Here is a 27,648-nt window from a genome sequence, read left to right on the forward strand (position 1 = left end):
CTCCTCTCCCTCCCCCCCCCCGCATCCAGAAACTTCTCTGTATCATGAGGCATAGGGGAAATTGCTCAGCCTACCTCCTGCAGCAGCTGTGGTGGGTTGTTCTTTGGTAGGAGGTGGGAAAGCAGCCAATAAGAGGGGTTCTCCCCCTGTGCAGTCCAAAATGTTGTGAAGGCTGGAGCTTCTCCCATTATCTCCGGACTGGCTTGAGTAGGGGCAAAAATTGCTTTATTTGCAAGAGGTAAAGCTTTCTCTGGAGCCATGAAAAGCCACAGTATTGGACTCCATTTTAGGTTATCTGAGGGAGTTAGTAAGTGTTGCTATTTGTATCTTACATAGCAGCATCTGGTGTTATGAAGGTAGTACTGGAAGGAAGGCAGCATTGCTGCTTCCCACTGAAAGTGGACAAACACTAAGGTCTTATCTTCTCTGCATTATTAGCTCTTGTTCATGCACTCAAGTAGCCTCCCTTGAGAAAGAATGATCACACTGCAACACACTGGAACTACACAGAGTGATTTGATAAGCAGCTGATGAGTTGTCATAAAATTCAAGCTGTTGAACCCCCACTTCATTGCTAGCTAAAGCATGAGCAACAGAGGTGGGCAGTTTTCAACAGAAAAAAAAATTCAGTGAAAAATGCAGATTCGATGACACTGAAACATTTCAAAAATCTGTATTGATTTTGCCAAGCTGTTTAGGTCAAAACAACCTAAAAAAAAATCTGGAAAAAAATGAAATGTTCTATTCTGGAATTTTCAAAATGCAGTTTTGATTTTTTGATTCAAAATTAATATGTTCTGAACTTTTATTTAATTTTAGGGTTGTCGATTAATTGCAGTTAACTCACAATTAACTCAAAAAAATTAATTGCAATTAGTTGCACTGTTAAACAATAGAATACCAACTGAAATTTATCAAATATTTTGGATGTTTTTCTACATTTTCAAATATAGCTATTTCAATTACAACACAGAATACAAGTGTGCACTGCTCACTTTATATTATTTTGGATTATAAATATTTGCACTGTAAAAATCATAAACAAAAGAAATAGTATTTTTCAATTCACCTCATACAAGTACTGTAGTGCAATCTTTTTATCATGAAAGTGCAACTTACAAATGTAGTTTTTCTGTTACATAACTGCACTCAAAAACAAAAACAATGTAAAACTTTAGAGCCTACAAGTCCACTCAGTCCTACTTCTTGTTCAGCCAATCGCTAAGAGAAATACATTTGTTTACATTTACGGGAGATAATGCTGCCCACTTCTTAATTACATCACCTGAAAATGAGAACAGACATTCACATGGCACTGTTGTAGCTGGTGTCACAGGATATTTCTGTGCCAGATGTGCTAAAGATTCATATGCCCCTTCATGCTTTGGCCATCATTCCAGAGGACATGCTTCCATGCTGATGACGCTTGTTAAAAAATAATGTATTACTTAAATTTCTGACTGAACTCCTTGGGGGAGAATTGTATGTCTCCTGCTCTGTTTTACTCACAGTCTGCCATATATTTCATGTTATAGCAGTCTCGGATGATGATCCAGCACATTTTGTTCATTTTACAAAACACTTTCACTGCAAATTTGACAAAATGCAAAGAAGATACCAATGTGAAATTTCTAAAGATTGCTACAGCACTCAATCCAAGATTTGAGAATCTGAAGTGCCTTCCAAAATCTGAGGGGGATGAGGTGTGGAGCATGCTTTCAGAAGTCTTAAAAGAGCAACACTCTGTTGCGGAAACGACAGAACCCAAACCACGGAAAAAGAAAATCAATCTTTTGCTGATAGCATGAGACTCAGATGATGAAAATGAACATTTGTTGGTCTACACTGCTTTGGATGGTTATCAAGCAGAACCCATCATCAGCATGGACGCATGTCCCCTGGCATGGTGGTTGAAGCATTAAGGTACATAAGAATCTTTAGTGCATCTGGCATGTAAATATCTTGTGACACTAGCTACAACAGTGTCATGCAAATGCCTGTTCTCACTTTCAGGTGCCCATGTAAACAAGAAGCAGGAAGCATTATCTTCTGCAAACGTAAACAAACTTGTTTGTCTAAGCAATTGGTTGAACAAGAAGTAGGACTGAGTGGACTTGTAGGCTCTAAAGTTGTATGTTGTTTTATTTTTGAATGCAAGGTTTTTTTGTACATAATTCTACATTTGTAAGTTCAACTTTCTTGATAAAGAGATTGCACTACCGTAGTTGTATTAAGTGAATTGAAAAATACTAATTCTTTTGTTTTTTATGGTGCAAATATTTGTAATCAAAAATAAAGTGAGCATTGTACACTTTGTGTTCTGTGTTGTAATTGAAATCAATATATTTGAAAATGTAGAAAACGTCCAAAAATATTTAAGTAAATGGTATTCTATTATTGTTTAACCGCATGATCACGTGATTAATCACAATTAATTTTTTTAATCACACGATTAATCATGATTAATTTTTGTAATCGCTTGACAGCCCTATTTAATTTCATTAAAGTAATTTAAAAGGCGTGACATCAAATGAAACATTCTGTTTTCGGTCAAGTGAAACACTGTTTGACCTAAAACTACTACTTACTACTTTTTTCTGGAAATGCCAGCAAACCAAAAATTTGTTATTTGAACAACTCTGGTAAGCAGCACTTGAGCTTTTATCCTCCATCCCTCCACCCCACTTTGGCAGGCCAGCTACCTCAAGATTAAAGCACCACTTAACTCAAGCTAATGATTTGTGTGTATGGACACGAATCAGGTTGGGGCAAAACTAGTTATAGCTCAAGTTAACAATGCAGTGAAGAGAAGCCCTAAGTTATTAGGGCTTTGATTCTGGTTTGTTTATTTTAGGTGTTGTGGGGGTGATCAGAATTAATAAGTAATGTTTTAATATAGAAAGAGAAAAAAAACAAGCACATATTGTGACATTGCATCCCATAAGACTTTATGGAAATATGCTTATAGACTCATAGACTTTAAGGTCAGAAGGGACCATATGATCATTATGATCATCCTATTCAATGCAGGCCACAGAATCTCACCCACCCACTCCTGCAATAAACCTCTCACCTATGTCTGAGCTACTGAAGTCCTCAAATCATGGTTTAAAGACTTCAAGGTGCAGAGAGTCCTGCAGCAAGTGACCCATGCCCCATGCTGCAGAGGAAGGCGAAAACCCCCCAGGGCTTCTTCCAATCTGCCCTGGAGGAAAATTCCTTCCAGACCCCAAATATGGCAATCAGCGGAACCCTGAGCATGTTGGCAAGACTCACCAGCCAGATACCCAGGAAAGAATTTTCTGTAGTCACTCAGATCCTATCCCATCATAGGCCATTGGGCCTATTTACCATGAATAGTCAAAGATCAATTAATTGCCAAAATCATGTTATCCCATCATACCACCTCCTCCATAAACTTTTTGAGCTTAATCTTGAAGCCAGATAGGTCTTTTGTCCCCACTGGAAGGCTGTTCCAGAACTTATGTATATATGATATAACTGGAATATGTTTTATGTTACATATGCCATGTAACATATCTATGTAAAGGTTATGATCTACTGAATATATTCATCCTATTTGTATTCATATGTCATTGTTGTATTCAAAGTTATGAAGATTGGCTATATACTTGTTCAATTTTAAATAGCTTTCCATAAGGCATTTGGTCAACTTCTTTAGAAAGGAATTTGCAAGTTAAGTGCCCAATCAAGATGCACTTAACGGACAATTGATCTTGGAAGGCTCCAATCCACATAAGAAGTCTACATGAGGACATTCAAGGTAGCATGTGAACCAAGGCTGCTACTTGTAAGTTCTGAGTCATGCATGGACATGTGACTTGCCCATGTGACTCCAAAACTCCATAGATTCATAGATACTAAGGTCAGAAGGGACCATTCTGATCATCTAGTCCGACCTCCTGCACAGCGCAGGCCACAGAATCTCACCCATCTCATCCATCTTATAGCTGAAATTCTACACAGGGGGAGGGAGGGATCTCCACCCACAAGAGAAAGACCATTAAAACCCCTGGGAGACACCTCCATTTTGTCTTCAGCTGGCTCAAGAGATAGCCTGAAAGAAACTGGAACAAAGGATAGTAACTACAGTGAGTGGTTGCTGAACCCAGACTAGAAAAAGACTAGTCTGTAAAAGGAAGCTTACTGGAATTCCTCTGAGGGTGAGGTTTTATCTGTATTCAGTTTTCTTACTTATTAGACATAGAACAAAGTGAATTACCATGCAAAATAAAATAGAACACACAAGTCTGTCTGTTACTACTTGGAACCATTTAAGTCCTACTTTCTGTATTTAATAAAATCACTTTTTACTTATTAATTAACCCAGAGTATGTATTAATATAGGGGGCGGGGGGAAAACAGCTGTGCATATCTCTCTATCAGTTTTATAGAGGGCGAACAATTCATGAGTTTACCCTGTATAAGCTTTATACAGGATGAAAACAGATTTATTTGGGGTTTGGACCCCACTGGGAGTTAACATCTAAGTGTTAAAGACAGGAATACTTCTTTAGCTGCTTTCAGTTAAGCCTACAGCTGTTAGGGGACATGGTTCATGGTTCAGCTGTTAGGGGACATGGGTCTGGGTTTGTAGCAGGCTAGCGGATCTGGCTCAAACCAGGCAGGGCAGTGAAGTCCCAAACTGGGAGGGCAGGGAAAGCAAGGGCAGAAATAATCTTGGCACATCAGTTGGCAGCTCCAAGGGGGTTTCTGTAATCCAACCCATCACACATATCCAAATAAATTAATTAAATAAAGCTGCATAGAGAGGCAGAGAAGGCTGATTGGCTAAACCCCAAAATGGGTAGAGACAAGGGATTATGAAACTGGTCTCCAGTATCAGAAGCTCACTCTAGCCTAGCTGTTCAGTCACTCTAGACGGTTACTATGAGTTTGATCCTGGTAAAAAACTAAGCTCGGATGATGATTTAGTGCTGATTAGTTTAAGGATTTTTGCCAGATACCACCTGGTCCCGCATTTTACAAAGGGGTGACTATTTCATACAATATTGATACTGGAATTCTAAATTAAAGTGTTCTTTTTCAGGAGATCTGAAATTAAATTATTTTGTAGTTGTAATGAATTCCTTTCTGTCATAACAACGGCCATACTGGGTCAGACCAATGGCCCATATAGCCCAATATCCTGTCTTCCAACAGTGGCCAATGCCAGGTGCCCCAGAGGGAATGAATAGAACAGGTAGTCATCAAGCGATACCCTGTCACCCATTCCCAGCTTCTGGCAAACAGATGCTAGGGACACTATCCCTGCTCATCCTGGCTAATAGCCATCAATCGACCTATCCTCCATGAATTTATCTAGTTCTTTTTTGAACCCTGTTGTAGTCTTGGCCTTCACAACATCCTCTCGCAAAGCAATCCACAAGTTGACTATGTGTTGTGTGAAGAAGTACTTCCTTTTGTTTGTTTTAAACCTGTTCCCTATTAATTTCATTTGGTGACCCTGAGTTCTTGTGTTATGAGAAGGAGTAAATAATCTTCCTATTTACTTTCTCCACACTAGTCATGATTTTATAGACCTCTATCATATCCTTCCCCCCTTAATCATCTCTTTTCCAAGCTGAAGAGTCCCAATATAACTAATCTCTCCTCATATGAGAGCTGTTCCATGCCCCTAATAATTTTTGTTGCCCTTTTCTGAACCTTTTCCAATTTCAATATATCTTTTTTGAGATGGGGCGACCACACCTGCATGCAGTATTCAAGATGTAGGCATACCATGGATTTATATAGTGGCAATATGATATTTTCTGTCTTATTATCTATTCCTTTCTTCATGATTCTCAACACTCTCTTCGCTTTTTTGACTGCCGCTGCACATTGAATGGATGTTTTCAGAGAACTATCCACAATGACTCCAAGATCTCTTTCTTGAGTGGTAACAGCTAATTTAGACCCCATCATTTTATACGTATAGTTGGGATTATGTTTTCCAATGTGCATTATTTTGCATTTATCAACATTGAATTTCATCTGCCATTTTGTTACCCAGAAACCCAGTTTTAAGAGATCCTTTTGTAGCTCTTTACAGTCTGCCTGGGACTTAACCATCTTAAGCAGTTTTGTATCTTCTGGAAATTTTGTCATCTAACTGTTTACCCCTTTTTCTAGATCATTTATGAATATGTTGAATTGGAGTGGTCCCAGTACAGACCTCTGGGGGACACCACAATTTACCTCTCTCCATTCTGAAAACTGATCATGTATTCTGACCCTTTGGTTCCTATCTTTTAACCACTTCCAGTCCATGCAAGGACCTTCCCTCTTAATCCATGACAGCTTACTTTGCTTAAGAGCCTTTGGTGATGGACCTTGTCAAAGGCTTTCTGAAAATTTGTAGTACACTATATCCTCTGGTTCCCCTTTGTCCACATGCTTGTTGATCCCCTCAAAGAATTCTAGTAGATTGGTAAGGCATGATTTCCTTTTACAAAAACCATGTTGACTCTTTCACAACAAATTATGTTCATCTATGTGTTTGATAATTCTCTTCTTTACTACAGTTTCAACCAATTTGCCCAGAACTGAGGTCAGTCTTATTGGCCTGTAATTGCTGGGACCACATCTGGAGCCCTTTTTAAAAAAATTCATCAGATTAGCTATCCTCCAGCCATTTAATACAGAAGATGATTTAAATGATAGGTTAAAACCACAGTTAGTAGTTCTGCAATTTCACATTTGAATTCCTTGAGAACTCTTGGGTGAATACCATCTGGTCCTGGTGACGTATTGCTGTTTAATTTATCAATTTGTTCCAAAACCTCCTCCAATGATACCTCAATCTGGGACAGTTCCTCAGATTTGTCACCTAAAAAGAATGGCTCAGGTTTGGGAATCTCCCTCACATCCTCAGCCATGAAGACTGATGCAAAGAATTAATTTAGTTTCTCCATAATGGCCTTATCATTCTTGAGTGTTCTTTTAGCATCTCGATTGTCCAGTGGCTCCACTGGTTGTTTAGCAGGCTTCCTGCTTCTGATGTACTGAATTTTTTTTCTATTACTTTTTGAGCTTTTGGCTTCCCTGTAAATCTCTGACCTACACCACAGTTGTAATGTGACACTAGTTCATATTTCCTCATAAATATGGTCATATATGCAGAATAACCTCAATGATTTAAGGAGCAATAAGTCATAACTCTAAAATTTAAAAGACCTATTCTAGTCTAAACATTATTAGTAAGCAGCTTTTAACTTTGGCTAAATAACTACTTTCTGCTTGCAAATTATTGTGCTTCATCTCAGACCAAACTTGAATGTTTTTTGTGGGAAATTGGTCAAGCCATTTTTGTATTACAGCGTTCCAAAAAATTATGTTTGACTTTTGCAGAAAGACTACTTTATTTGTCCACTTATACTACAACTCAAATAGAGTTTTTCCAAGTTTTGACTTTCCCTACTGTTAGCTCTCCACAAGAAGTACAGCTTTGCCTAGTCTGGGTAAAGAAGTATATAAAAAGATTATTTACAGCTTAATTGGCAATGGACTCATGTCTGTCACTGTGACACACTGTAGTCTCCAGGATGAGCTGAAACAGATGACAGGAGGCACAATGGCAGCAGATTCACAAAAGTCTGACCACACTGTTGCCGGGGAGAAGCTCTGAAAAAAATTCTCTGGTCCTTTTGTGTCCACCAGGAGAGGAAGATTAAACAGTTAATGTTTGTTCAGAGCGTTGAATGTACCACAATGTAGATCTGCCACTGGTATCACCTCATACCCATTCACATTCTCCAAATACAGGATGAAAACTTCAGCGTCTTTGCCCATCTTTCTCTGTACGACTTCCCATTATAGTTTGGAGACCTTTACCCCTGTCCAACCTACAGATGCATTCTAGGAAGAGAAGATGGGACTTATATAATCATAATGACATATACTGATATGCACCCTCTGCAAGGAACAGTATTAAAGCTGATATAGTAATGAAGTCAGAGGGCATTTCTAAAGGCATGGCGAGTGTGTAGTGGGTTTGAAGCATATTTTGGAATAAAAAAGCATGCCCCTGTTTATTGGCAGCATTCTCCGGGTTGTCCAGATGTAAGAGGTTCTTCCTCAATTTGGTATTTCCTTGATTTAAAGGTTTGGTTGAATGGGATATACATGCAGTTAAGGCTCCTTCAGGGTAATAAAGATTGTCTCACTATAAATAAATTTTTATATCCTGTTTCAATATCACTAACATTTCCTTTTTATATTACTTTTCCCCTTGAGATTCATTGTACATCTATTCCTTCAGTTTTATTTTAAAAAAATCAGAATCTTCCACAACAGAAAATATAACAAAATGAAAGTTTGTTTTGACAGTTTTCTAGATGTTTTACAGTCCTCTTTTTCCTTTTATCTTAAAGCTGTTAGAGTGCATGATCTGGGACACCTTTTACTACACCTCTATCTTCAGATAAAACCACTTCAGTCATGGTTTAGGGTGTGGCAGTTGATGGAAACCACTGTGATAAAGATATACAGTTCCCTTGATGTGGCTATGTTCATGGTAATGTAATCTCTTCTGCTCTTATTGGAACAATCAGCAGTATTTGATACACTGGATCTTCTGAAACTATTATCTTGATCATCATCACCCCTATCCAGGGGTGACATTTTTGAGATGACCTTCTGACCAGTCATTTTGGGTGATTTGTGCTTCTGATGTATCTTTGCCATAATATTTACAGTTGCTTGTTCCACAGAAGAACTATATTACACCTACTTCTCTCTACCTTCTGCTACTCAGTGCATTGTCATCCCTTATGGCCCTGAACAGAAACACTGTATCTTAACTGCCACCCAAGCTATTGGGAAGTTCACATCTGGATCCAGAGCCACACTTGGGCCAGGATCCTGTAATTTGTTGTGCAAGGGTAGAATTCTGCACCCACACAGAGTCCCAATGACTGCAATGGGGCTACATGCAGGTGTAAATTACAGGATCTGGGACCTTTGTGACTCAGGCTCCTCTATAAAATGGAGCTCACAGAAAAATTCTGGTCAGCCCTGAAATTTGGAGACACTCACATTCAATTCCCATTCCAGATGCTGATGACTCAGCCCATTTTTACTTTTAGGTGGAGTTATCTTTATATTCCTTTTTCAATATTTTCCGGGGTTCCACATCTATGTATTTATTGTAGTCTGGGAGATGTTCCCAACTAGCGGAGTACTGTTATTTTATTTTTAAGAACATAGATGAAGCCAAAATTTGGCCTCATCATTTTACTTACAGGTCTCTATGTGAAAATTCTTCCCACATTTCTCCAGTCCCAATGGCTCAAGGACTAGATATAATTTTTTAGCATTATTTAAATAGTACCTAACATACTTGAAATACGTCATTCTCCCTTACATCGAGAGGATTAAACAATACAATTTCCTTTATTCAAGTTGTCAAAAATCCAGGCCTATGTGCTAACTGACACAATTTTGGGACATGCCTTCATTCTTTTACTTATGGACTATTTTAATGGTCTATTTGCTGTTTTATTAGCCTTTACCCTCTTCATATTAAAACGAATTCTCACATATAATCCTGTTACTTATATGCCTCAATTGACTTCCTGCTTATATATAGTTAATGGTGTTGACCCTGACATTAAAAGCCTTTCACTCTGAAATGCCATTCTACCTGCATAATTTGATTTCTGCATCTATGCCCACTCAGAAACTGTGCTCAATTTAAGTCTCTTTCTAGAAATTCCATTCCTACCATCCCTATGTTTTTAGTCTACAGTCATCTTGAGAGATTTATATTGACTTATTCTTCAAATTTTAATCAAAGCTTAAAATGTTTGGGTTTTTTTGGATATATCATGACACTTTCATGTATGCTTTATTAAATCAATTTCATTGTTTTTCCTTCAGGTCCCAGATAAAAAGAAGAAACAGAGAGTTGCATAAAAATGAACTAAAAGTTACTAGCTTTTGCAAACTATTTGGTATGTTTTCACATTTCAGACAAAGATTCAAGTTAGTTCTTTTTTTGTCAGGACTAGCTCAGCCAGCCTTATTTAAAATTAAGGAAAAGTGCTAAATTGTGTTTCAGATGCAAAGAAACTATTGTAAAAACAGTCAACAACATAAAGTGGGAGTCAGAACAACAAATAAAAATATTATGGGGGACTAGTTTTCAGTTGTATTGAGTAGCAGCAAGTCCAAGGGAAATCAGTGGAGTTGCAGGTGCTCGATAGCAGATCCATTTGAGAAAAATAGCCCTGCAGTACTCAGATTTCTTAGCTGAAAGCACTCAAAATGGATCTTTCCCAATGGAGACAACAGTGCATAATGATTATTAGATACGTTCAAAGTGTTTCCACATTGATTTGCATGAAAACTATCTCAGTATCTGTCAGCAGTTCCTAGTATGGGCTAAAACTGTAAGACATCCCTCTCTCATCGTGTGATCCCTCATTAAACATCTTCTTCTGCTTTTAAAAACCTAATTACATTATAGTAGAACATTTCCAGTTTTAAAATTTAAGAATTAGCTTCCATATATTTTTGATCTTTGTTGTCTGTCTCCCGCTTTCTGACTGTGTCATGATTTCAGCCTTCTCTTCCTCATTCTCTCTTCCTTTTTTTAAAGAAATCCTTGGTTTCTCTGTTTGAAAGCTGAAAGGTCTGCTTATCACTTAAAAGCAGTGAAATAAGTCTTCAGCCAGGAAGAAAAACTGCTGTATCAGTAAGCCATGTGGCTGGCGTTACTCACAGAATTCAAATGCTTCCTCTTTCATGAACAACATTTGAAAGTCATTTTATGCATGGTTTCAGAGTAGCAGCCGTATTAGTCTGTATTTGCAAAAAGAAAAGGAGTACTTATGATGCTCAAATAAATTTGTTAGTCTCTAAGATGCCACAAGTACTCCTTTTCATTTTATGCATGATTATTCAAAAAAGATTGATTGTCAAATAAACATCCTATCAGATTCCTGCAAGGAGCTGTTTTGAAAACAAGCAACGTGGTATGATGCAATATGAAAGGAATCATATGATCTGATCAAAGTGATAATCCAGACGAGGACTAATTTGTATACCTGATTTCAGTCATCTGTTCTTTGCTGCTTCCAGTGCACATTCTTGTAATTCCCAGTTTAGCAAACAAGGTAGCAACCATTCTGAAAATATGAAATGAAAATCAAAGTTCGGAAGTCACGGTATTGCCAACTCACAATATTTGGTATTTTTCTTAAAATTCCATTTCTAGAATTTTAGGATTATATGAGATCTCAGCTTTATTTATTTAAAGTAAGTTTTTAGTCCTGAGGGTTGTAGGCAACAGCTTGAAAACATTAAACCTAAAGCCTCAAAAACTCAAATAAAAGATCCCAACATTTATTTTTTAAAATTTCATATTTCAGTCGGTCTTACGATTTTTAAGGCCTAGCTCATGATTTTTGAATGCTTGCAGTTGTCAGTACCGAAGGTACCAAAGTAAAGTGCTGCAACCCAGATCGCTTAGCATTTACTAACAATGCATCAGATACAGAAAAACTTCCAACTCCTGCATTCTTATCTAAGCTTTAGCACAGCAGTCTCAAACTCAATTTACCTTAGGGCCAGTGCCAGTCCTCAAATCCTCCCAGTGGGCCAATAATGTCACTCATGCCACCCAGAACCTGCCCCCGCAAACTCTGCCCCCCCAAACTGCCTAAGGCTCTGGGAGGGAGTCTGGGATAGGGCTGTAGGGTACAGGCTCTGGGCAGGAGTTTGGGTGCAGAAGGGGTGAGAGGTTGGGCTCTGGGAGGGAGTTTGGGTGGGGGCGGGAGTCTGGAGTGCAGGCTCTAGGATGGAGTTTGGGTGCTGGGTGCAGGCTCTGGGCTGGGGAAGGGGGTGGCAGTGCAGGAGGAGGGGCTGGGGTGCAGGCTCTGGGAGGGAGTTTGGGGGCAGGAGGGGGTTGTGGGAAGGGGGGGCAGCCTCTGGGAGGGAGTTTGGGGTGTGATGGTGTGTGTGGGAAGGGGGAGGTTGTGCAGGCTGGGAGGGAGTTTGGGGCCTGGGGAGGGGGTGCAGGCTCTGGGAGGGAGTTTGGGGCTAGAGGGAATATGTGAGGAGGGGGTGCAGGCTCTTGGAGGGGCTTGGGAGTGCAGCACTTATCTGGGGCTCCAAGGTGGGGAGGGCCAGAGGGCCTCCATGCGCTGCTGCCCCCAGGCACTGCCCCTGAAGTTTCCCATTGGCTGCAGGGGCACTCAGGGTGGGGGCAGTGCAATGAGGCACATAGAGCGGGACTAGCAGCAAAGTGGAGCGAGCATGTAGGAAGCTGCTCAGCTCCGTTGTGCTGCCGGTCATGGATGGGGCCCCAGGCCATTTTAAATCGTCCAGGTGGAGCACCCAGGGGCAGCAGGCAGGGCCAAGGGAGAGACCCAGCCCCAAAATTGCTAGAGCCCTGTGGGACATTGGGGAGTTTAACAGGATGCTGACCAGGAGGTTCTGAGCCAGGCCCCAATTAGCCCAGCTCCAATTAAGAAATATTAATTGTGGCTGGCTGAGTATCCCACGCCTAATTGCTAGAAGAGAAGCACCTGCGGGCCTTATTAGCCAGGGGACTATATAAGGCTGGCAGGAAGAAAGTGAAGAGAAAGGAAAAGCCAAAGGTCGTGCATCCCTGCTGGCTGGAGAAGCTAGCTGTCCCCTAGGTTGTTGGTTTGGAGCACACTGTAAATAGAAGGTGGTGGGAGCTGACACTGAAAATAAAAAGCTCTGATGATTACACTCAGAAGGGGTCTCTGGCTGATTTGTTGTGAGGGCAAGCGAAGGCCTCATTACACATGGGGGCTTATCTGGATCCAAGAGCCAGCAAACATGGTTGGCAGCCCGGATATGGAGAAGACCCTGCAATGGCTGGTCAAACAGCAGGAGCAGATGCAGCAGGCCCTGCAAAGTTTTCAGCAGTCCCACCAGGCTGAGAGACAGGCTTTGCTGACCTGGCAAGCAGAGCAACAGCAGAGTCTGAGAGAATTCATACAGGAGCAGACCAGCGTGCAACAGCAGCTCCTGAAATAAGTGGTGAGTCCTGCGGGAGGGGATGGCACCTGCTGCCAGGCTGGGGACTCTGTAAAACGAGCCCAGCAGATTATCCAGATGCCTTTCTTGGGATCTTTGAGCAGGTAGCCACAGGTGCCGGGTGGGAGAGGGCAACCTGGGCCCTCCAACTGGCTCCATACCTGACGGGAGAGACTCAAGTGGCCTATGTGGCCTTGAGCAACAAGCAAGCCCAGAACTATGAGGCGGTGAGGGCGGCCATTCTAGACCAGGTGGGCCTGTCAACAGAGCAGTACTGCCAATATTTCCAGGAGGCGCGATGGACGGTGGCTGAACAGCCCCCGGCGTATGCCCAGAGACTAATGGACTGGACCACATGCTGGCTGAGGCCGGAGATGCACATGGTGGGAAAAATGATGGACATGTTGGTCCTAGAACAATTGCTGCAGAGCCTCCCCAAGAACATACACATCTGGGTGAGGCGTCACCAGCCTGTCACTGTCGAGGCAGCTGACAGGTTGACCAAGGAATATATCGAGGCAGAGGGTCCCTGGAGGGAGGACTAACCACAGAAAGACAAGGAATCGGGGAAGAGACTGGAATCTTTTTCCAGAAAAGGCCTGGAGAGAAAGGGGGAGCCCCAAGGAGCACCCAAGAGGCCCACCAAGCTTGTTTGCTGGCAGTGTGGGAGACCTGGACACAAAACGTGACTGCCCTGATATGGAGTGAGGGTGGGATGAGTTTTGTGGCTGGACTCAAGTTGAGGGGCAGAAAGGGGGGGCAGAAACTGTCCATCCCAGTGAGCATTGGAAGGAACCCCCAAACAGGCCTGATAGATACTGCATCAGCCTGTTCGCTTGTACAAAGGGGGCTGGTGAAGTCACACTGGCTGATCGTGGGGGCAAGGATGGCCCTTGAGTGTATCCATGGGGACAAGAGGTCCTGCCCGGTGACCCAGATGCCCCTTGAAGTGAGGGGCTGCTTTAAATGGAAGTGGGTTGGGATGCTAGAGGGGATATCCTACCCGGTAGTGTTAGGTAGGGACTGAGGCCCACTATCTAGAAGAACGCGGAGGGGAGCCCCAAAGGAGGGGGCAGATATTCCTAAACCAAGGATCCCAAGTGGGGAAGACAAGCAAAGTCCCTGAAATAGCAAAGAAGAGACTCCTAGACAACAGAGCCCAGAGCAAGCAGACCCACGGAAAGGGTGAATGGGGGAGCCGGCCAGCCTGAGCCCTTTGCAAGGGGAAAGGAGGCAATTGGAGCACCCCACAATACCGATCCCCGGGGAGGGGACCCAGAACCTGCTGGGTGGCATGGGGGAAAAATGAGGCACAGAGGGTCCTGCAGGACAGCGGGATGGATCCTGAGCCCCTACCAAAAGTAAAGGGGGAACAGGGGACGAGATGCCTGCTGAGGTGCGACAGGTATGATGACCTGCGGGCAGAGGCGGAACTATGGGGGCAGCCACTCCCTGAGCAATGTATATTTTGCAGGAGGGGGATGAAGAAAACCCCAGGAGGGGATGCTGGGGATCGCCTGGCCAAGAGCGGTGAACTTCCCCGGAGGAGTCCTCCATGCAGAGAGTGAAGGGGCCAAGGTCAGCTGGACCTTGCAGTTCTTAAGGGGGGAGGCGTGTTACTGGGTACTGGCCAGGAGGTCCTGAGCCAGATCCCAATTAGCCCAGTTCTAATTAAGTAGTATTAAGTGGGGCTGGCTGAGTATGTTTTGTTAGAATTGTTAGAAGAGAAGCACCTGCGGCCTTATTATTTAAAAGGCTGGCAGGAAGGAAGTGAAGGGAGGGGAAGAGAAAGGAAAGGGAGGAGCCAAAGGCTGTGCATCCCTGCTGGCTGGAGAAACTAGCTGTCGCCGAGGTTGCTGGTTTGGAGCACACTGAAAATAGAATGGGAGCTGACACTGAAAATAAAAAGCACTGGTGTTTGCTTTCAGAAGGGGTCTCTGACTGATTTGTTGTGAGGGCTTTGTGACCCCTGCTTTAGCAGAAATGAAAGGCCAGAGGAACAGGAAGTCAGTAGACCTCAAGGAGAAGCTACAGACACCGAATCCCTGTCTATAAAAGGTTCTTTTTGAGGTTGAACCAGTGCTAATACTTTGGGAACCCTGGTATAAAGGCTTCATCAACTGCTGGAGTCTTTACTACAATGTTAATTAAACCTGCTTCTCAGATACAGATCTTGCAGAAGTAATAGCTATGCTCTCCCAAATTCAGAAACAGGAAGCCACTAACTGTTCCTAAACTATCATCTCATCCAGGTAAAGCTACAGATAGCATGTCATCCAAAGGAACAGTTTCTCCTCAGTTTGAGGCACTGAAAATTCTCCTCTTCTTCAATTTGGGACAATCAATGACCTTCACAAAGAAGAGCTCTCTCCATTTAAGAGCTCAAAGATCTACCAAAATTAGAAGCTTGCCTTTCACTTGAGATATCCAAGGCACCCAAACATTCAGACAATATTCACCAGTAAATCAAATCTACTCCTCAATAAACAGCAATTTTTCTCCACCGACTAGTTTCAAACACTGAAACTCCACCTACAAGAAGAAAAGGAGTACTTGTGGCACCTTAGAGACTAACAAATTTATTAGAGCATAAGCTTTCGTGAGCTACAGCTCACTTCATCGGATGCATTTGAGACTGGGAATGGATGAGTCATTACACAAAGTAAAACTATTTCCCCATGGTATTTCTCCCCCCTACCCCACCCCCCACTGTTCCTCTGATATTCTTGTTAACTGCTGGAATTAGCCTACCTTGCTTGTCACCATGAAAGGTTTTCCTCCCCCCCCCCCCGCTGCTGGTGATGGCTTATCTTAAGTGATCACTCTCCTTACAGTGTGTATGATAAACCCATTGTTTCATGTTCTCTGTGTGTGTGTCTATAAATCTCTCCTCTGTTTTTTCCACCAAATGCATCCGATGAAGTGAGCTGTAGCTCACGAAAGCTTATGCTCTAATAAATTTGTTAATCTCTAAGGTACTCCTTTTCTTTTTGCGAATACAGACTAACATGGCTGCTACTCTGAATCCACCTACAAGGAGTCACAAGGAGTTTAGACGTTCAGTCTAATCATAAGGTCTTCCAACAAAGAATAATCCCTCCTACCCAGTTTGAGACAGGGAAACCCACAAAATGCAAATGCTTAGACACACTGCCCAAAGATACATTTTCAATTATTCAGAATCTCTATATTCTCCTTACTACATACTCAAAATTAATAGCTCCTCTCTCCTTTTAAAATACTAAAGCCTCATCATCTAAAGAACCCAAATTTCAGACAGCCAAGTCCCATAGAATGAGAAATTTCATCCCAATTTGACATAAGAGCACCTCAAATCATCTTCCCCAATTAAACATACCAAGCTCCTGTCCCCTGCAAAAGCAAAAGCAGTTCCCAAGCAGTTCCCTTCCCCTTTGAAACACAAAGGTCTCTTGTCTCCTGTGAAGAGCAGCTATGGCCTGTCATGGACGGGCTACAGAACTTCCTTCTGGAGAGAGATACACCAGATGTGTTCACTATAAGATCCTTTAATGTATTGCCAGGTATGGCTGAGGTTAGCTTGTTAAGGGATATTGCACACTGAACCACATACTGGTGGAACAGTATAATACAGTTTAGCATTCCATTACATCTGCCCCTTCAAGTTTTACATTCTAACCATTTACAAAATTTACACTATCATGCTATTCTAAAAATTCAGTATGGACCAGTCTAAGTTTCTCTGAATCTTTTTGTAACTGCATGACCCAAACAGGTAATAACTTGATCATCTGGCTGTCCATTAGTTACAATGACTGGCTGCAGTTGTTTGGAATTTTTTGAGTATTCTTGTTCCACCATCTGTAGAGTTTATTGTGTTGATTGTTCTTTCTGAGAAACAAACTGTAGATGTCAACAGTTTCTGTTGAATTCTTCATTGTCAGTCTTGATCTCATATGATCTGGGCACTAATTCTTTTTATTTATGGGCAGTGGGAGTTCAAGATCTGGCAGTTCTCAAACTGAGTGATGTTGGTTTTAAAGGGTTTGTAAGCTCTTTTTGCCTGTTTATGTGCATTAGCTACTCTCTTCATGTCTGGCCACTTTGGAAATAGGTTATTTTCCAAATTTGGAACAGTAGTTCTGAATTGTCTTCCCGTCAGGACTCATGCTGGACTATATCCAGGAGCTATTGGAATTGATCTGTAACTCAGAAGAGCAAGGAATGAATCTTCCTAATGTAGGATGTTCTTAGTTGTCTGTACTGTTCTCTCAGCCTCTCCAATCACTTGTGGATAATGTGGGCTGCTAGTGCTGCTGCTAATGATCAAAATTATATTTCATTCAGAATTATTTAAATTATTCTGCAATGAATTGTGGTTCATTGTCCTTCATATTTGTTCTGGAATACCAAAGTGAGCAAAATGCACTTCAGTTTGTTGACAACACTATGACATATTGTGTCTTTCAAGTACATTATTTCTATATACCTGGAAAAACAGTCCACTACAGCCAAGTAATGATGTTCTCTGAATTTGCATAAATCTTCAGCTAGCCTCTTCCAAGGTCTGTCTTGAAGTGTGTGTCAGCATTGTTTCTTGAAGTAATTTGTTCTGAATCTCCTTTCAAAAGTTCAGTATCACCAAATATTCCATTGAGTTCTTCCAGCTTTCTCACTAGGCCCATCATGATTGTCACGCTTCAGCTGAGAAGGTTGTTGATCTTTGATTCTTTGATCACATGCACTCTGAATGTAAAACTTTTGTCTTTGTAAGTTGTTTTTATGATGAACTGACCCAGGGAGTTCAGAATACCTCCAGGGCTGGTCAAGGCTGTGTCTGGTAATTTCAGCTCTGGGAGGGCTTGAAGGTGATTATAAATCCTTTTGAGATTATGGTTACATCTGCTCCTTAGTCAATTTTAAAGTCAATAGTCTTTCCACAAATACTCAGTTTCACTCTGCAGGTAGACTCTCTTATCACACATGATAGATCCCAGAAGCAATGGCTTGGTATGGAAGCTACCTGCAAAATGTCCATATTTTGTGCATTTATTATATCTTGCTCTTTGTCTGAACATACATCATCTCTTGTGCAATGTATTTTTCCACATCTTGTGACTTAGGCTGAAAGGTTTTGGCATTTGACTGGTATTTGGCCCGCTTAGCCTGGAAGTTCTCTCTTCTTGCCTCATGGATTTACCCCTTCTGTTTACACCTTCCAAGTTAGTTTCTCGTTTTTCAGTTTTTTTCCAAGTTGCTCCTGCCTGGTGTTCTGCTGTTTGACTAGTTCAGATTGTTTGCTATCTGTATAGCTGTGTGTAGGGTTAGGTCTGTCTTCATTGGTAGCTGCTTTGAAAAGGTTTTTGACTGTTAACCCAATAACCAGCTTGCCTCTGATTTTTTCATGTTTTGTAGTCCCCAAAAAATCAGTTTTAAGCTCAGACATGCAGAGCTTTTATAAAACATGCAATATTTTCCCCTAGCCCTGAATTCTCTAGAGAAAACATGCTCTTTCACAAGCCACATTTCCATGACGTATAAGTATACATCAGACATAGCCATAATCTTTTCATAGTCATCTTTGGGACTATCCCCAGTAAAGTAAAAGGATTTAAAGATATACTATGCCTGCTCCCCCAAAGCACAAATTAAAGAGCATATCTGAATGTCTCATTTTCCATGCGGAGTTTTATAGCAACGTGAAATTTTGCACAACACTGCTTCCAGTCTGTCCATTCTGAAGGTCTGATCAAGGTTGAAGTTGTCTGACGCATGAAAAGTGGCACGTTGATTAAATCCTGCAACCTCTCTTGCCTTTGTTTCTTCTGTTTGCAACCTTTGTTGCTGTTCTCCTCTGGCAATATTTTACTTCTGACATCATGTCATGTACACCTTGTACACTGTAGGTTGCAGGACTGCTATTAGTAGGACAGGTATATACCAGGTATGGACTGGCTACAGAACTTCCTTCTTGAGCAAAACCAGATGTGTTTGCCATAAGTACCTTTAATGTTCTGACAGGTATGGCTGAGATTAACTTAAGTTAAGGTATGTTGATCTGTAATGGTGTCACTCACCACACTGGTGCCTCCTGCTGGGCGTTTTGGGAATTAACTCAATCCCAGCAGATGCACTCTTTGGTGGTCGTGGCTCTCCCATCCTCGCCTCTGCCTGCAGACCTGTTACAGCTCCTTTCTCTCAGCATCTGCTTCATGGCACAGCCCTCCAGCTGTGTCACCATCCAGCTTCCACCCTTTCTGGGGGACTCCTCCAACAAGAGTCCAGCCACTCCTAGCAGCGGCTTGGCAGTCCACAGCTGGGCCACTCCTTCAGCAGCTAGTGGGAGGGGTGAAGGTCCACTCACTACTACAGGCCCCGGCCTAAGGACCCTGCAAACAGCAACTTTTTGCTGCCTCTTTCTTCCCGCTCACTGTCTCTATTCCCTGGGCCACTTCCTCGCAGCCTCAGTTCCTTCTGCTCCTGCTTCTGGCTCCAGCTCCTTTGCCCTCTTCCCAGGGTGTCGAGCCTGTAAGTCCTGGCAGCCCGTCAGGAGCTCTCCCTAACTTCCCACTAGCACCTGTTCTTCCCCGGGTGCTGGTCTCTCTGTAGCCCTCTAGGAAGCCAGTCTTCTCCCTAGGGCTCCCTGTAGCAGATTAACCCACACGGGTCTGCAGCTTTCTTTTATATGGGGTGGCTGGGCCCTGATGGGCTGGTCCAGCCACCAACCTAATTGTCTGCAGCCGCCGCCCTAATTGGCTGTTTCCTCTGCAGCCACTCCTTTGGATGCCTGCTGCTCAGCCTCCCTAGGCTCGTTTTAACTCCCTCAGGGCCACTGCGGGGCAGGTGTCCCATCACATGAGCCCAGCACCACCTAGTGGTGAACAGTGTAATACACTTTAGCATTCTATTACACTTCACACTAAAATGTCTTTATGGGCTTCCAACATTTGCCACTCAACCACTCACCCATTGTACCTACTGCTCACCTAATACAGAACTAGGGACTTTTGTCCTTGTTTTTCTTTACTGTAGAATAGACCATTCACCCACAACGGTGAGAATAAGCTTCTTTTTAGACTGAATAGTTTACATTAAAAATAATTGACCATAAAAAATGTTGCCTCTATTCTTGTTTATAGCATTGAAAATACAATAAAGGTAGGATAATACCATTGATGCTATTTCACTTCTATTGTAAATACCTAACTGACTTCTTGAAAAGACAGAAGAAAACAAAGTAGAAAGAAGTGCTCAGTGTCACAGTTTACAAATAACTGAGAGTAAAACAACTTTGTCTATTGCACAGCAGATTTAATAACCACTAAATAAAGTCTCGTATCAAAGAAAATCATACTGTCACTTGTTTATTTTATAAGATCAGATCTGAAAGATATATTAGCTGCAAGATATTTTCTTAACACCTCTCCTCAATACAAGGAAGATTTATTACTCTTTTCCGTGAATGAGATGACCTACATCAACACAGTGAAAAAACAGAGTTAATGCTCTATGACTTAATGACTTTATTATGCTCTCCAATAAGGTTCATCTTTGCTGTAAATTTTAACATTACCCCTCATTGTAAAGATGCTTTTTCAGTTTCAGGACCTTTTCTTGTTTCCCTACATTTTTTCTATACCTTATAAGCATAGATGCACTCTTACCTTTTAGTTGAGCCCCGCATGGATACAAAATTTATATCTGCGGATGCGGATATCCAAGGAGCTTCAGGGCTCTACCAGGAACCGCAGTGGCGAAAGCAGTGGCATATCAGGCTGCCACTCGCAGAAGCCAATGCCCAGCCTGGGCAGCTCTTCTGGCATGGATGTACTGCCCAGCCCTGCCCACTGGGACGGACACCAAGTTCACCAGCTGTCCCTGATCAGGCTAGTGTGTGCAAGTGGCTCGCATGCTGCCAGACAGGAGTCCCCTCTATTCGTCTCCTGTCTGGCAGTGTGTGAGACTCTTGCACATACTAGTGCAACCAGGGACAGCCATCAGTGTGCCTGGTGCCCACCACAGTGGGCAGGGCTTGAGACCGTACACAGAGGCATCACGTGGGGGATGGAATATGGGGTCTCTTGCCCCCCAGATTGCTTGTTCACATGGTGCGGCTGGGCCCCCTCCCTGCAGAGCAGCTGAGCCAGGAAACTGCGCTGGGCAGGTGGAGGCAGAAGAAGGAGTGGAAGAACAGCTGGGAGCTGCTTGTAGGTGCCGCTGCTTTAACTCTGCTGGGAGAGGCAGAGGAACAGCTGGGAGCTGCACAGAGGGGATGCTGCTTTTCCAGGGTTGGGGGGAAGAGGGAGAGCTAGTGGGATGGGGAAGGGCATGACTTCAGCTGTTCTGGGGTTGTGCCTCCCACTGTCATCAGGAAAGGGTACTCTATGGTGGTACAGCCACGTTGGAGGAGCTGCCCAGGCTGAGCGCTGGCTCCTGCGAGAGGCAGCCCAACATGCTGTTGATTTCACTGCTGCGGCTCCTGGTAGAGCCCTGCAGATCCATGGATATTTGCCTTATATCCATTGATATCCACATCTGCAGATATAAATTTTGTATCTACACAGGGCTCTATCTTTTAGATTCTTGTTCTTTTCAGGAGCTTTCTTCTTTGTAAGCCCTCAGTACTTCCCAACCTCCAAGCTTTTTGTCACTGCCTTCCACTAGGCTGCTCCTAAGTACTCAGCAGCACTAACTCCAGTGTTCCTAAGGTTGGCCTTGTTTTCCTCCCAACTGCACCTCTTCCCCCTCCCCCTCCCTAGTGCTGCTCTATTCACCCACTCCTGTTAGATTGCCTAAATAAGTAAAGTGAATAACCCCTTAATCCAAGCCCAGCCTGTCTTAAAGAGACAACCTGAGAAATGGAAAAGTTAAAATTCCAGATGTGTGATAACATGCTGAGACCCGCATTTGCCTCCTGTTCGTCCTGAATTTAAACACTTCAGCTTTGTCCATGAAGGGTCAAAATCCATGTCCTGTGTATGTAAAATTCCAACACAGGCTATGTCAGCTCTTTTTACAGGCCTAAAGTCCAGAGCTTGACCAGAGGCTCAGAGGCCTAGGAAACAGTGAACAATATTAGCTAAGAGAAGCAGAACAAACAAGAGACAACCTTGCTTTTTACTAAGATAAGCATGGTCAGCAAAACACCAGATGGAGAGCAGTAACTGGCACTCTTGTCTGAAGCTGCAAACAGACCAAAGTATCCATGTCCACTCCTCTGCAAGAAAACATAGTCATGCTCTCCCCACATACCAGCCTTGGGTTCATGGAAAGGTCCAAGCATGCCAGTATGAGATATGACATCCTCCTCCCTCCCAGAGGCCAGTGTCTGCAAAAGAAGGCAGCTTGAAAGACAATCTCTATTGCCATGTACTTTTAATGTCTTTTTTGCTTTAACCCCCAGGTAAGTACCTGCTGGACAATCAGAGGAGCTACTTCATTGCTATGGACCCCAAATCAGAATTCAACATATATATTTTATACTAATACATATACAATATATATTTTATACATTGCTTAAAGGAAAACACCTGTGTACTAATTGTGTGTCTTATGTTAACCTGAAACCATGGGCAGAGACATTATGTAATCTTTGACTATTGGCTACTGTGCTTATCTTGTCTTACTGCTAGACCTATCCAGGGACTCGGGACAACCCACCCCATCACTTCCCTCCGCCCATGAAAATTCCATATAATCCATTGTAATCAATTATTTGGCAGTGTCTCTGAGCCTAATAAGCAAAGTGACACTCCGCCAGCGATGTGCGTAATAAACCCACATGCTTGATTCTACACGGTGTCCATTTTGTTCCTTCAGTCCACCCTAATTAAAGAAGGAGCATGTGCAAACTCAAGTGAGCCTGCTCAGTATCCAGATTGTACCTATTCATAGATTCCAAGGCCAGAACGGCCCACTGTGATCCTCCAGTCTGATGTCCCATATAACCAGGCCACAGAACTTTCCAAAAATAATTCCTAGAGCAGATCTATTTTTTTTTTAAAAAAAAAAAAGCCAATCTTGATTCAAAAATTGTCATTGATAGAGAATCAACCACAACTCTTGGTAAAAAGAAAAGGAGTACTTGTGGCACCTTAGAGACTAACTAATTTATTTGAGCATAAGCTTTCGTGAGCTACAGCTCACTTCATCAGATGCATTCAGTGGAAAATACAGTAGGGAGATTTATATATATAGAGTACATGAAACAATGGGTGTTACCATACACATTGTAACCAGAGTGATCACTTAACACCCATTGTTTCATGTTCTCTATGTATATAAATCTCCCCACTGTATTTTCCACTGAATGCATCTGATGAAGTGAGCTGTAGCTCATGAAAGCTTATGCTCAAATAAATTTGTTAGTCCCTAAGGTGCCACAAATACTCCTTTTCTTTTTGCGAATACAGACTAACATGGCTGCTACTCTGAACTCTTGGTAAATTATTCCAATGGTTAATTACTCTCATTGTCAAAAATGTATGACTTTCTTCCAGTCGGAATTTGTCTAGCTTTAACTTTGAGCCATTGGATTGTGTTATACCTTTGTGTGCTAGACTGAAGAGCCCATTATTAAATATTTGTTTCACTTGTAGACATTTAAAGACTGCAATCAAGTCAACCCTTAACCTTCTCTATGTTAAGGTAGGTAAACTAGGTCTGTCATTATATGGCATGTTTTCTAATCCTTTAATCATTCTTGTAGCTCCTCTCAACCCTCTCCAATTTATCATCATCCTTCTTGAATTGTGGGCACCAGAACTGGACTCGGTATTCCAGCAGCAGTCACACCAGTGCCAAATACCGGGGTAAATAACCACTCTACTCCCACTCGAGCTTTCATGTTTATGTAACCAGGATCACATTAGCTCTTTTGGCCACAGCATCATCCCTGTAGGAGCCACGACACCCAAATCTTTTTCAGAGTCACTGCTTCCCAAGATGGAGACCCCCATCCTATTAGCATGCTCTAATTCTTTGTGAATGTACATATCTAGGAACATTTAGCCATATTAAAACACATATTGTTTGCTTGTGCCCAGCTTAGCAAGTGATCCAGATTGTTCTGTATCAGTGAGCTGCCCTCTTCTTTATTTACCACTCCCATTTATCAATTGTTGTGTCATCTGCAAATTTTATCAGTGATGATTTTATGTTTTCTTCCAGGTCATTGATAAAAATATTATATAGCATATAACCAAGAACCGATCCCTTCAGGACCTCACTAGAAACACAACTGCTTGATGACAATTCCCTGTTTGCAATTACATTTTGAGACCTATCAATTAGCCAGTTTTTAATCCATGTAATGTGTGCCATGTTAATTTTATATTCTAGTTGTGTGGTACCAAGTCAATCACCAGATAGAAGTCTAAGTATATGGCATCAAAACTATTACTTTATCAAGCAAACTTGTAATCTCGTCAGCACAAATATCAAGTCACTTTGATACAATCTATTTTCCATAAACCCATGTTGATGGATATTAATGACATTACCCTCCTTTAATTCTTTATTAATTGAGTCCTGTATCAGTCTCTTTGTTATCTTGCCCAGGATCAATGTCAGGCTGACAGGTCTGTAATTATTCAGGTCATCCCATTTACCCATTTTAAAAATTGGCAGAGCTGGCACAACTATCTCCCACACATTTGCTATAAAGCCCTATTTCTATTGTTCTTTCCGAAAGGCTGTTAATGCTGATTTCTGAGGAATTTACAGTGTGTTCTAGCGTACTCAGCACTGCAGGTGTTCACCTTTTCTTATAACAAAGTTTGCTTTCATGTTTGTTTGCATCCTGTTGCATTGTGGGAACTTTTGAGATCCAGGATTATAATAAACCATCTTCTCTTCTTGAAAGAGCCTCCAGGAATGTTCTTTGACAACTACTTCTCTGCACAATATTAGAGAATGCAGACAGAGTGAAGTTCAACATTATGAGAAAAATATCCCTCCAGTCCACTTTTCAAACAGCTTATTTTAGGCATGTGTCTTAATATTTATATATGAAAAGGCTGGACTTTTTAAAATACAGAAACTTCTCTTCTTGCTGCAAACAATATGTGCTTCCCCTACCATTTCCACCAAATATTTGTGATTATGCTGCTTGTTTTGTGATTGTGTGTAGCTTCTAAAGCACACACGGTTCAAACTACAAATGCTATTTGGTTTACTTGGAAACAGGACAAGTCTGGAAGGTCAGGAACCTACCACGATGTTCACAAACTGCAAATTAGATGTGGGCAGGTAACAGAGTGATGTGTGAGAAATGCTGATTTCAGTTCACACAAGTTTTGGCAATACATTCTATGAGACGTAAAGGGGTGGACTCACTGCTGGAGCCTCCTTGTGGCCAGGTGTGACATAGTAACTCTTCTCCTGCTAACAGCCACTCCACCTCTGCAGCAGCCTGCCTCTTCCTGTGACGTGGCACTCCGGGCAGGTCACTTTAAAGTGTCTCCCCTTTAAGGGTAGCCCAGGAACAAAAATGCAAGGAAAATTAACACAAATAAATGGAGTTAATAAGGAACAGAGGGAAATAACTCTTTCTCAGGGTGTATCAGGATCTGGCCCTCCCTTCCCTCAGGAAAGGGCCTGCAGGCAGTGATCACCTGGGAGTCTCTTGCATTCAGTCAGCCCTTTCCTCAGGAGCTGAACGTCTGTTCTCTGGCCTGATCTGCCCACAAGTGAGCGCTGTTCTGCTCCCCTTTTAAACTCCTCCTCCAACCATGGCAGTTGTTTCCAGAGCACCTAAAACTAGGAGAGTTCTTCAAAGTTATGCCCAAATGTAATTATTCAACATGTCAGTCCACTGGTTATCCTTGTGACAGGGTGTATAAACCCCACACTTGGACTGAAGGGGTTAAACAGCAACTCTGCACCCAGATGACCTCACTCAGCCACACCTGCAGAGTATGCTCCAGATGGAGGTAGAGCTTAAAAGGGAACCAGACAGCTCAGAAGGGGGTTGACAAGGCAGAGAGAAGGACCTACCTTGCTCTGCAATATCCTAAGAAGGGTGGCTGCAGAAGCCCCTTTGGAAAAAAAGGAGCCTACCTCTGGGCCCCAGATAGATAGAAGATGCAGTTGGTACCTTTTGCTATAGACTGCAAAGCTTGGACCAGACAGTGGCAAGTAGGAAGTGGCCCAGGGAGGACAGCCTTAAGGCACCCTTGGGTGCCTGGCCTTTGGTAACCCTCACAGGATCCTGGGCTGGAGTCTGGTGGAGTAGAATGACCCCGTCTCCCCTCCACATTAAAAAGCAACTGACCCCCCCTCCAACCACTAGGCAACACATCCAACAAGGACCGACCATCACAATCCTGATCCACTTAGCTTATGAAAATGTGGGGTTCAACATCCAAAAATGTTGTCTGGACCATTAAGTTCCTAAATATGACAATATGACCGCCATTTGGCACCAATATAACAGCATAAAGAAGAAAAAGAATCAACATAAAAGCAGAACTAAAAACGTGTCTCAGTTGCTGCTGAGAGAATATGGCCTGCAGCTCTTAATTTATGAGAATGAGCACAGAGGCTGCAATGGATGCATATGTATTTTCAGCAATTTGGCTGGCATGTAGAAAATCAATTAGGAGAATTGAAATCATAGTGTGTTCACAGAATTCACTGCACAGACTCCAATACTGATTCAGGGAGTCTACTAAATAAGTATTCTTTATTCTCAGTTCAGTTTTTGCCAAGAAACTAATGTAAAGAGTTGTTCTGCAGCTAGATCAGCAGCATTCCTTCTGGCCAGTTTTGGAGTACTTCTTTGTCTGATGCAACATACCTTAATTATTATTAAGTATGCTGTGGTAGCAGGCAAAGGTCCCAGTTGGGATTGAGGCCCCACATTGTGCTGGGTGCTGTAAAACGCGGAAGACAGACAATCCTCTGCCTTGAAGGATTTACAATTTAAAAGATGAATAGAAGGGGATGAGGATAAGCAAATAAATCTAGTGAAGAAATGGTATCTCTGTCTTAGTTATGTGTATTTTTTAAAAAAACTGGAGGAAGGGTCTGACTTAATGTCAGAGACAAATAGAAATTCATAGATTCATAGATAGATACTAAGGTCAGAAGGGACCATTCTGATCATCTAGTCCGACCTCCTCCACAGCGCAGACCACAGAATCTCACCCACCCACTTCTGTGAAAAACCTCACCCATGTCTGAGCTATTGAAGTCCTTAAATCATGGTTCAAAGACTTCAAGGAGCAGAGAAGCCTCCCTCAAGTCAACCATGCCTCATGCTACAGAGGAAGGCGAAATGACACTGCATAAAGAGAAAAGCATCCCATCCCAGAGAAACTGACTCCTTAGTATTGAAGAGAAAACTTCTTTAGGGATGACTTCAGTAGATAATCCAAAGCATCATACACATCAGATGTAGAAACTCTCTTCAGTAGCCACATGATACCCCCTCCCCCCTAATGTTTAGAAATAACCAAAAGTTTCTAAATCTGTTTAGTTTCTCTCTACCACCAATATTTTAAGAAGATCATTAAGTCACAGAATTGAAGTATCATATTACCTTTTAAATCAGCAGCCATTTAATTAGGTAAACATTTGGGGTTCTTTCTCTTCATAAACAGTTCATGTTCATGTCTTATTTCTTGCCAAATG

At 42.2% G+C, this 27,648-nt stretch overlaps 1 long non-coding RNA gene across 1 annotated transcript; it reads right to left on the bottom strand.

Annotated features, from left to right (window-relative positions):
- Nucleotides 1-7,006: 7,006 nt before the first annotated feature.
- On the bottom strand, nt 7,007-11,158 carry LOC122455935. Its single transcript, XR_006274470.1, has 2 exons — nt 11,073-11,158; nt 7,007-7,881 (listed from the first exon to the last, which is right to left on the bottom strand). It is a non-coding gene; the product is annotated as an uncharacterized LOC122455935 (long non-coding RNA).
- Nucleotides 11,159-27,648: the final 16,490 nt, after the last annotated feature.

The sequence above is a fragment of the Dermochelys coriacea genome, chromosome 1 (genome assembly GCF_009764565.3).
Source record: "Dermochelys coriacea isolate rDerCor1 chromosome 1, rDerCor1.pri.v4, whole genome shotgun sequence".
Lineage (NCBI taxonomy): Eukaryota > Metazoa > Chordata > Testudines > Dermochelyidae > Dermochelys > Dermochelys coriacea.